Source organism: Heptranchias perlo, chromosome 29 (genome assembly GCF_035084215.1).
Source record: "Heptranchias perlo isolate sHepPer1 chromosome 29, sHepPer1.hap1, whole genome shotgun sequence".
NCBI classification, from domain to species: Eukaryota; Metazoa; Chordata; class Chondrichthyes; order Hexanchiformes; family Hexanchidae; genus Heptranchias; species Heptranchias perlo.
Window position 1 is genome coordinate 30,504,909 of NC_090353.1, and position 11,631 is coordinate 30,516,539.

General features: G+C 43.0%; 1 long non-coding RNA gene across 1 annotated transcript; it reads left to right on the forward strand.

The window, feature by feature from the left end:
* Window positions 1-1,122: 1,122 nt before the first annotated feature.
* LOC137299784 (uncharacterized) lies at window positions 1,123-7,898 on the forward strand. The gene is made up of 3 exons (XR_010957984.1): window positions 1,123-1,273; window positions 3,138-3,185; window positions 7,711-7,898. It is a non-coding gene; the product is annotated as an uncharacterized lncRNA (long non-coding RNA).
* Window positions 7,899-11,631: the final 3,733 nt, after the last annotated feature.

An 11,631-nucleotide genomic window follows, 5' to 3' on the forward strand; every position in this document is an offset into this window, starting at 1 on the left:
TACCCTACAGAGCAGGAAAAACAAGTAGGGTTTTCACTCCTGATTGATATCTAGAAACCACTGTTGCTAAGTGTGAGTGTAGGCACTAGATGAGGACAGGATCAAGTTTGGCTATGATTCCCCCTTCACTGTCAAATAGCTGCCAACATTCATCTAACTCCCATATGAAGAATGGCACACATGCATGTTTGGGACTGGAGGGTGCTGGTACCTGTGGAACCATACCCCAGCAAGAGTCAGCACCTTCAGGAGAAGACAAGAGATGCAAAGGAAAAATTGAAAGAGTTTTTTTTAAAAATGAAATGCTTAGTGTTCACACTAATAATGTCCTAATACAATCCAGTAAGATTCATATAACTGTCCTTAATCTTTGGCTTTCTCAGAGTTCTAGCTATTGAAAATGCCAATAAAGAGGATAAATTGAAGTGGCTTACGTACTGGGTGATATATGGAACATTTGCTATAGTTGAATGTGTGACAGGCGTCTCCCTCTACTCGTTTCCAGCCTATCATAAAGTGAAGGTATGTAACAGGTTTCATCTCTGCCCTGTGACAATCAGTAATTTTCAGCTTACTTTGGAGAGCCCATAAAGAGTATCAAACATAGCGTGTGCAGTTCAATTTCTCTTTAATATTCCATTTATATTAGAAAATATAAGCTGATTCAATGTGATTCCCTCCCCCACCCCCTTTTTGTCATTATAAATTGAACAAAAGCCAAAAAGACTGACTTGAAACATACCTTTGTGGTAGGTTTCCAAACAATGCAGACATCATTTTTGATTTTTCTTCCTGTCACTATAAACTGACATGGCAAAAGCAAAGTCAACAATGTCCAAGAGTCATGGACAAGCCTTCCTGCTCCCTCCCTCTGTCGATATAAACTGATGTTACGACCACTTCACAAGGTCTCAATATGACTACAGATGAGGAAAACCGTTTGGCCCATTTTAGCTTATCTAACCAAAATTGAAATGGCAAAACTTTAATTGTATCAGGCTGAGTTGGATTTGAACCCAGGTCTAAGGGATGAAAGTCCACTGTTCAAGCCACTGACACTAGACAATCCCCAAATGTCTGCTCCATAGGTAACAGTCTTATTTTTTTATTCTCCAGAGTCTCTTTCTGATGTGGTGCATGGCCCCAGTCAATTGGAATGGTTCTCGTATAATTTACATGAAAATCATCCGCCCCTTCTTCTACAAACATAAACCCATGGTGGATGAACTCGATAAGAAAGTCACAGAGGCTGCCGAAAATGTGAAGACGGAAGGTAAAACCATTACCGTGCAAAATACCAGAGAATGAACAGAACATGTAACACTGTAATGGGAAGGGTTCAGATTAGCGTTTATCCCTGAATAAATGCACACTAAAGTGTTTGGTAAAACTGAAGTGCAGAAGGGAAAAAAGCAAAAGGTTCCCATTATCGAGTAAGTCCATATTAAGCAAATGCATATTAACTGTAAACAAACGTGTCCATTAACTGGTACGTACAATGTTTGAAATCACCTTCCTCATGAGGGTATTGGTGAGACCGCACCTGGAATACTGCATACAGTTTTGGTGTCCATACTTAAGAAAAGACATACGTGCTCTCAAGGCAGTACAAAGAAGGTTCACTCGGTTAATCCCGGGGATGAGGGGGTGGACATATGAGGAGAGGTTGAGTAGATTGGGACTCTACTCATTGGAGTTCAGAAGAATGAGAGGCGATCTTATTGAAACATATAAGATTGTGAAGGGGCTTGATCGGGTGGATGCGGTAAGGATGTTCCCAAGGATGGGTGAAACTAGAACTAGGGGGCATAATCTTAGAATAAGGGGCTGCTCTTTCAAAACTGAGATGAGGAGAAACTTCTTCACTCAGAGGGTAGTAGGTCTGTGGAATTTGCTGCCCCAGGAAGCTGTGGAAGCTACATCATTAAATAAATTTAAAACAGAAATAGAGAGTTTCCTAGAAGTAAAGGGAATTAGGGGTTACGGGGAGCGGGCAGGAAATTGGACATGAATTTAGATTTGAGGTTAGGATCAGATCAGCCATGATCTTATTGAATGGCGGAGCAGGCTCGAGGGGCCGATTGGCCTACTCCTGCTCCTATTTCTTATGTTCTTAACCCACAGAATATGAGAAGCACTGGGAGCTATCCTGGCATCCTGCCAATAATTGTGTCACCCTGAAAATTTCAACAATTCATTTAGAAATAGTTCCTGGTAGTTGCCTCAGCAATGTTACGAAATCATCTAGTTCATTCTTTATTTCATTGGCATACTTTAAATTGTAATTACAATCATACAGAGCATCATACACCAACAGGCCACTGCTGACCCAACCTCAGCTTGATATCCAGATCACATCAGTAGTATGCATAATATTATTATGGGTGTCAATTAGACACTGTATTTACTGTGGTGCCCACCGGTCATGGAAGGCCCCAAGTGTCCCGGTGGACACCACATGCTCCCTCTCCAGGGCCACCCTGGCACGGAGAAGGGCGCAGAAGAGAGGCAGGCAGCCAGATCGACCCACCCCGCGGGCCACATCTATCCTGACCTGTGAATTGTCATCTTTGCCAGGCCCAGGAGCAGACCCACAAGAAGGTCCTCCGACAGGAATGTGAGCCTTAGATCATCTTTCTGTCCCTGACCCGTCGGCACTGAGATCAAACATACTGCCCCAGCTGAGATCAGCTAACTCTGCAGAAGAGGGCTTGAACCTTGGAACCTTCCCCTGCGGTCCACCAATTCTGGCCTCTTGGGCATCCCCGATGTTAATCGCTCCACCATTGGTGGCCGTGCATTCAGCTGTCTAGGCCCTAAGCTCTGGATTTCCCTCCGGAAACCTCTCCGAATCTCTACCTCTCTCCCATCCTTTAAGTTACTCCTTAAAACCTACCTCTTTGACCAAGCTTTTGGTCACCTGTCCTAATATCCCTTTATGTGGCTCAGTGTTAAATTTTGTTTGATAATCGCTCCTGTGAAGCACATTGGGTCATTTTACTACTTTAAAGGTGCTTCATAAATGCAAGTTGTTGTTTGCCTTGGGAAAGGTAACAGCTGATGACAGCAGCAAGTCTCAGCAGGTAGATATTATAGGTTTTCTACGAATATCCCCTAACTCTCTTCTTTTTTTCCAGTTTTAACAACATTGAACACCGACCAGGTCACCTCCTCGAGCCTGAAAAGTAAGATAACTCGAATGAAGGGGTGTTCAATGGGACACAAAGTTCCTTTGGAGTACAGTTTGTAATATGGAATCCATCCCTGCACCGAGAACTGTTAATGAAATGGGGGTCAGTTTTTGGGGACGGACCAGGAGTTGTGCATCTGTGGTCGTAGAGGCTGAATGAAATGTTTATAAATGTGAAAGATTTCAGAACTTTAAGGTCAGTTGAACTACAGGTAGAAGTTTCAGACCTACTGCGCGCAGTGTGGAGCTGGCAGACTCAAGTTATACTTTGGGCTCCCACATTACTCTCTGCCCGGTGGCAGCTCAGCTCTGCAAAGCTCTCTTGACTTGTTTCCAAAATGTTGGTTAAATTTTAATTTTAGCAGAGAGCAAGGGCCCGGTGACCCCAACATTCCCTTTTGGTGTAGAGCTTAGTTTCTCTGAATTATTTTTTTGTTATTTATAAATCAAATTAAAATCCACAGAAAGTTTAACCAGCAATTAGGCCGAGCTACATAAAACAGGCCTATGGTTTTTTAAAAATTCATCCTCGCGATGTGGGTGTCGCTGGCAAGGCCCGCTAAGCTCAGGATCATGCTTCTGACCTAAGCCGGAACATTTCCAATCTTCTAATACTATCCCTGTATTAAACAAATGATGAAAGATTTCAGACTCAGTGGCTTTCATTTAAAATATTCTTAAATGCATTTCATCTGATCCTGTGGACTTATGAATACTGAAACATTCTATTCTTTAAATTATAATTATAATATTATCACTAATATTATCATGATAGTATTATCTCTTGCATCTCCTTGGCACACGCCAAACAGAAAGGATCTCCCACTATCTCACTTTTAATATTTGAAAATCATTTCCTTTAGTTCCTTCAAATATCCCTAATAATTTATGTTTTTTCTAATTTTGCTTTTGATCCCAAATCACATTTTCAACAGTTTTTAGTTTAATTTAAAAAAAATATTCATAATCTTTAGTGTTGCCAACACTTGCGATTTCATTGACAATTTATTCATTTGGCACCACTGTTCTAACATGCAGAATTATTTGGGGAAGAACTGACAGAGATCATTTTTATCTCTTTCTCTCTCTCTTCTATTCCAATGAATTATGCAGACTAACACAACAGCACAAAACCATTAAAACTCTATCCCAGCTTCCACACAGTCAATGAAAGAGCCCTATTTTAAAAAAAAAATCATTCTGGGGATGTGGGCGTTGCTAGCAAGGCCGGCGTTTATTGCCCATCCCTAATTGCCCTTGAGAAGGTGGTGGTGAACCGCCTTCTTGAACCGTTGCGGTCCATGTGGTGAAGGTACTCCCAAGGTATTGAAATAGAATGACTGGTCCTCTAGTTTTATTTTTCCTCCTCTTCCCACGGGGAAGTGAGTGGCCTCCACTTGGCAAGACGCTTGAAATTGGGAGCACGTGGGGATACGGAGGCATCCCATCACTTGGTGCAGCACATTGCAGCATTCTGGAGAGTGACCATTGAGCAAAACATTGGCTCAATTATGTTCCTCAACAGAAAGTCAGTAACACTGCACTAGCTATTACATACAACAAAATACTAGACCTAATAACACCTTGTCCTCAGTCCCCCCTCCTCAGTTTAATGCACTGTGCCAAGTATTCTTGCATTAACTCTATGAATATAGAGCAGCAAATTTGCAAGGAAATTCAAACAGGTGCAAAAGCTATAGATTAGTGATAACTGGGGACTTCAACTGTCCCAATATAGACTGGGATAACAATAATAATATAAGGGGCAAAGAGACGGAGGAATTTTTGAAATGCGTTCAGGATAACTTTCTTGACCAGTACGTTTCTGGCCCAATGAGGAAGGAGGCATTGCTGGACTTGGTTCTAGGGAATGAGGTGGGTCAAATGGAGCAAGTGTCAGTGGGGGGACATTTAGGGAGCAGCGATCATAGTATCATAAGGTTTAGAATAGCTATGGAAAAGGACACGGACCACTCTAAAGTAAAAATACTCAATTGGAGGAGGGCCAATTTCAATGGGATGAGAACAGATCTGGCCCGGGTAAATTGGAATCAAAGATTGGTAGGCAAAACTGTAATTGAAAAATGGGTGGCCTTTAACAAGGATATGGTTCGGGTACAGTCTAGGCACAGTCCCACGAGGCAGAAAGGTAGGGCAACTAAAGCCAGAGCTCCCTGGATGACAAAAGAGATAGCGAGTAAGATGAAATGGAAAAAGAGGCGTATGACAGATTTCAGGTTGATAACACAAGTGAGAACCAGGCAGAATATAGAAAGTTCAGAGAGGAAGTGAAAAAGGAAATAAGATGGGGCAAAGAGAGAGTATGAGACTAGACTGGCGACCAACATAAAAGGGAATCCAAAAGTCTTCTACAGGCATGTAAACAGCAAACCGGTAGTAAGAGGAAGGGTGGGGCCAATTAGGGACCATAAAGGAGATCTACTCATGGAGGCAGAGGGCATGGCCGAGATACTAAATGAGTACTTTGCATCTGTCTTTACCTAGGAAGAAGATGCTGCCAGAGTCTCAGTAAAGGAAGATATAGTTGATATACTGGATGGGTTAAAAATTGATAAAGAAGATGTACTAGAAAGGCTAGCTGTACTTAAAGTAGATAAGTCACCCGGTCCGGCTGGGATACATAGGTTGCTGAGGGAAGTAAGGGTGGAAATTGCGGAGGTAATGGCCATAATCTTCCAAACATCTGTAGATACAGGGGTGGTGCCAGAGGACTGGAGATTGCAAGTGTTACACCCTTGTTCAAAAAAGAGTGTAAGGATAAACCCAGCAACTACAGGCCAGTCAGTTTAACCTCAGTGGTGGGGAAACTTTTAGAAACAATAATCCGGGACAGAATTAACAGTCACTTGGACGAGTGTGGATTGATTAGGGAAAGCCAGCATGGATTTGTTAAAGGCAAATCATGTTTAACTAACTTGATTGAGTTTTTTTATGAGGTAACAGAGAGGGCAATACGGTTGATGTGGTGTATATGGACTTTCAAAAGGCGTTTCATAAAGTGCCACATGGTAGGCTTATCATCAAGGTGCAGCCCATGGAATAAAGGGGGCAGTAGCAACATGGATACAGAATTGGCTAAGTGACAGGATACAGAGAGTGGTGGTGAACAGTTGTTTTTCAGACTGGAGGGAGGTGTACAGTGGTGTTCCCCAGGGGTCAGTGCTGGGACCACTGCTTATCTTGATATATATTAATGACTTGGACTTGGTTGTACAAGGCACAATTTCAAAATTTGCAGATGACACAAAACTTGGAAGGGTAGTAAGTAAACAGTGAAGAGGATAGTAATAGACTTCAAGAGGATATAGACAAGATGGTGGCATGGTAGATGAAATTTAAGCAGAAAAATTCGAAGTGATACATTTCAGTAGGAAGAACGAGGGGAGGGCAATATAAACTTGAGGGCACAACTCTAAAAGGGGAACAGAGAGATCTGGGGGTATATGTACACAAATCGTTGAAGGGGGCTGGGCAGGTTGAGAAAGCGGTTAAAAAAGCATACTGGATCCCAGGCTTTATAAATAGAGGCATAGAGTACAAAAGTATGGAAGTCATGATGAACCTTTATAAAACATTGGTTCGGCCACAATTGGAGTATTCTGTCCAGTTCTGGGCACCATCTTCAGGAAAGATGTGAAGGCCTTAGGGAGGGTGCAGCAGAGATTTACCAGAATGATTCCAGAGATGAGGGACTTTGGTTAAATGGAAAGATGGTAGAAGCTGGGGTTGTTCTCCTTGGAACAGAAAAGGTTGAAAGGAGATTTGCTAGAGATATTCAAAATCATGAAGAGTCTAGACAGAATAGATAGAGAGAAACTGTTCCCATTGGCAGAAGGGTCAAGAACCAGAGGACATAGAATTAAGGTCATTGGCAAAAGTACCAAATGTGACATGAGGAAAAACTTTTTACACAGCGAGTGGTTAAGATCTAGAATGCACTGCCTGAGAGGCTGGTGGAGGCAGATTCAATCATGGCCTTCAAAAGGGAACTGGATAAGTACTTGAAAGGAAAAAATGTGCGGGGATAGGGCGGGTAAGTGGGACTAGCTGGATTGCTCTTGCATAGTGCCAGCACGGACTCGATGGGCTGAATGGCCTCCTTCCATGCTGTAACCTTTCTATGATTCTATGAACCTCCTCCCCCCCGACACATTGAAACTTCTTAAATTCTGATCATTCAAATCACTTGTAGCCTCCGCCTTCTTTTCTTCCTGACGTTTTGTTATTCCATCCAGTGCTAAGTCTCTGCTCTCAATGAATAAAGCTGAAGCCTTTCAGTGGTAAATAACATTTTGCACGGCGGGACAGCTCGTGACAAATCCTCCGAATTTCTAAACTCACTGCCTGTGGCTCGATTGGCTGCCCGAATATCTAAAGTCCCCGCGGCGTTAGAAATACCAGTTACTGAATGGCAATAAATCACTTATGCTGGTTAAGTGTAAGATGCCCTGGATTTACTTTTTAAAGTGCCTTTTAATCATTGTCCTTTTGTATTTCAGCAAGCAGACAAAAAACAAGTTCAATCTTTGGGAGAGCAAAGAGCAAAGAACGAGTGAAAACCCAAAAGTGAATTGGCCAGCTGTGAAACCAAACTTTCTGCAACTGGAGGGCACATGGCAGAACTTTACTTGTGAAACTTTTGAACTGCCCCAAAAATAGATCTTCCTTGAAGGAATTTGCTTTTGGAACAGGCTGTGTACTGGACAGAAATTTTATACACAACTTGGTCACCCCAGATCTAAAATAAATGATTCTGTACTTGTATTTACAGTCGTTGATGCTAAAATTATTAAGCGTAATTAATGTGGTGACATGGCAGGTAAGATCAGAAATTGAAAATATGAACTTGCTCCAATTCTGTGTTCACTGTTGTCTGTGTTACTGAGCCATGGAGAGCAGGAACAGGTAAAGCACCAGGAGTTAACCAGTGTCCATTGAACATTACCATAAGTTTCATCACCAGCCTGTGCTAAGTTAGTTATCTCAGATAGTGCAGTGATAGGACGCATTCATCTGACCCCTGTCTATGGGTCAGGTTTTCCCGCTTTGTATTGCTATCCAGTGATGCCTTACTGGAAAGTGTGGATCTGTGGATATTGGGTGAGGATAGGATTGGGCTCAGTTGTGAGGCCCGCTGAAGTCAAATGGCTTGCTGAGGCCCACACATAGAATCATAGAAAGTTACAGCACGGAAGGAGGCCATTTGGCCCATCGTGTCCATGCCGGCCGAAAAAGAGCTATCCAGCTTAATCAGACTTTCCAGCACTTTGTCTATAGCCCTGTAAGTTACGGCACTTCACGTGCCCATCCAAGTACTTTTTAAATGAGCTGAGGGTTTCTGCCTCAACCTCCCTTTCAGGCAGTGAGTTCCAGACCCCCACCACCCTCTGGGTGAAAAAAATTCTCCTCAGCTCTCCTCTAATCCTTCTACTAATTATTTTAAATCTATGTCCCCTGGTCACTGACCTCTATGCTAAGGGAAATAGGTCCTCCCTATCCACTCTATCTAGTCTCGTCATAATTTTATATACCTCAATTAAATCTCCCCTCAGCCTTCTTTGTTCCAAAGAAAACAACCCCAGCCTATCCAATCTTTTCTCAAGAAAACAACCCCTGCCTAGCCAATCGATTATCACATGACAAAAACAGAAAATGCTGGAGAAGCTCAGCAAGTCAGGCAGCATCTGTAGAGAAAGAAACAGAGTTAATGTTTCAGGTCGAAGACCTTTCGTCAGAACTGTTCAGCATCTCCAGCACTTTCTGTTTTTATATCAGATTTTCAGCATCCGCAGTATTTTGCTTTTGATCACGATAAATAATCACTTTGGGTGAAGTACCAGATGTCAGCCAGTGCCCACTGAACAGTGCCCCAGCACCTTCAGAAGAGGGGAGAAAATTGGAGAGAGGAAAACAAAAGATAAAATATGCATTTTGGAATTGCAGTATTGTATATCTACCACTAGAGGCCGTCAGAGTATTTACATAGCTCACTTAGCTGGCCGTAGTGGCAGAAATTAAATTGATCAAGAGGCTAGTAATCTCCCAAAGGCACTAAGATATAGGAATAAATCCCCTACGCAGGCTAGCTTCCCCTTCCTTCTCGACCGAGAATGGCACAACTTCAACGGGGAATCTTGTGAGAAACTTTCAGCTGAGGCGGGGGGGTCATTTTAACCTAACACCAGGCGGGAAATCCATGGGATCAAGTGGAACGCCAGTTTTACACACTGCCCAATATTACTCTTCATTGGAGTCAATGAACGCAAGCGGGGTGTAAAATCAGCGTTGCACCCGATCCCCGTCGGTTTCCCAATGGGCGGGTTAGGTTAAAATTGCCCCCATGTTCTTCAAACTTGCGTTTCCAGCTCCCCGCGTGGCTTTGCTGGTAAAGCCGCTGCCCAACCTGGAACTGAGCCACATAAACCAGGAAGGTGCCGCGTCCAACCCATGACCTATGCTCTAGAAGAGCTACGGTTGGTCCTTTCCTCTTGATTCTAGTTCGAAGGTGTGTCCGTGGATGTTAGGTGAGGGCAGAATTGAGCTCAGCTGTGGTGCTGCCCCTCAGAGTTGAATATACCGCTGGCGCTCAGTGTCCTGGCTCACACATTAGGAACTGCCAATTGGATAAGGCACAAAGAGAGCAGCCAGAGGCCGTGGGACAGTACCGTAGCATGAGTCTGCACCTCCAGTAGAGGAGAGGAGAAAATTTGATGGGAATTCTTTTTTTTTACATAGACTTGCATTTCCCACCTGTATCCAACAGTCTCATGACCACCGGGTCCAAAAAACCCTAAAAATTGTCTAAGGACTTTGAAGGTTTTGGCATTATTCAATCCTGGATTGTAATCTTTAAGAATAAAGGAATGAACATTAATTTTATCACTGGAGCAGAACTTCAAGAAGCAATTGTATGCAGGGCGGTGGGGGGGGAGGAAGGTGTGAATGGAGGACACTACACAAAATGACTCCCTAAACCTCTCTTCCTCGCTACCTCTCTCTCCTCCTTTAAAACGGTCCTTAAAATCTACCTCTTTGACCAAGTCACCTGTCCTAATATCTCCTCCTGTGGCTCGGTGTCAAATTTTGTTTGATAATCACTCCTGTGAAGTGCCTTGGGGCATTTTATTATGTTATAGGTGCTATATAAATGCAAACTGTTGTTGTTGTTCTCAGGCTGCCTTTGAACAGCAACTTTAAAGCATAAAACCCAGGGATAGTGGACAGTGAGTGGCCAATAATAAGTGTGCAGATATCGCCCTTTATAAAATGTTGGATTATTTCACAGTTCAGGTGAACTCATTTCAACAACAACTTATAGTTATATAGTGCCTTAAAGATAATAAACATCCCAAGATGGTTTTCTGGAGATCAGATGACAATGAGCAGGAAGTGGGAGAGATTATGAGGTGACTGACGGTGTAGTCAAAGAGGTAGCAAGAGAGGTGGTAAAATGGAGGGGTTCAGAAAGAGAGTTCCAGAGTCAGAGACATGGATGCTGAAAGTTCAGCTATTGACAGGGAATTGGGGGGACAGGGGGAGTGAGAAGGAGACATGCAGTAGATCAGAGACGGAAAAGCAGAGGACATGAGCTGCTTTGTAGAGCAGGAGAAGATTTCAGAGGTAGAGTGGAGTGAGGCCATGGAGGGATCTGAATAAGAGGATGTGGATTTAAAGACACATTTTGGTGGTTCCCTAATTTCCGGCTGTAACTTTGGCAGAAGGCCCGGAAAAGCTGCAAAAATGGCCATTTACGTCATTTTTACAGGACTTCTGCTGAGGTTACGGCGGGAGATCAGAAGGAACCCCCCGCAGAAATTCTAGGTGTTTCTCTTTAATCACAGGACTGGCATCCTACGCTGCAGCCTGTTACTGACTGTGATGCAAACCTGATGTTTCCTGTTTCTAATACAAATGATTTGATGGTACAAAGGGATAAGAGTTCATTCAGCACCAGCCAATCTCTTTCCTATTGTAAATGCGTTCTTAACTATAGTGATGAACTATTCTCTTTTACAGTTAGGCTTTGTTTTATCTTAATAGCGTCCCAGTTGCACTTGCAGTCATGTTCTCAGTTTTCTCCAGTCATGATAAACAACGGTAACCAGGAAGGTAATTCCAATCCTATTCTTTGCCTTATATGATTCTGCCCCATATCTTTCTCCACTACTGTTAACTGGAATACTAAATCTTAAAAATAAATCAGTAGCAAGGTTGTGGAAAGGCCATCATTTTTAAGTTTCCCCTCCAAGTCACACACCATCCTGACTTAAACATATACCGCTGTTCTCATCGTTGCTGGGTGAAAATCCTGGAATTCCCCGTCTAACGCCATCATAGGAGTGCCATCGTCACAAGGACTTCAAACAGAAGGCTCACCACCACCTTCAATGGGTTGGGCAATAAATGCGACCTCGCCAAGG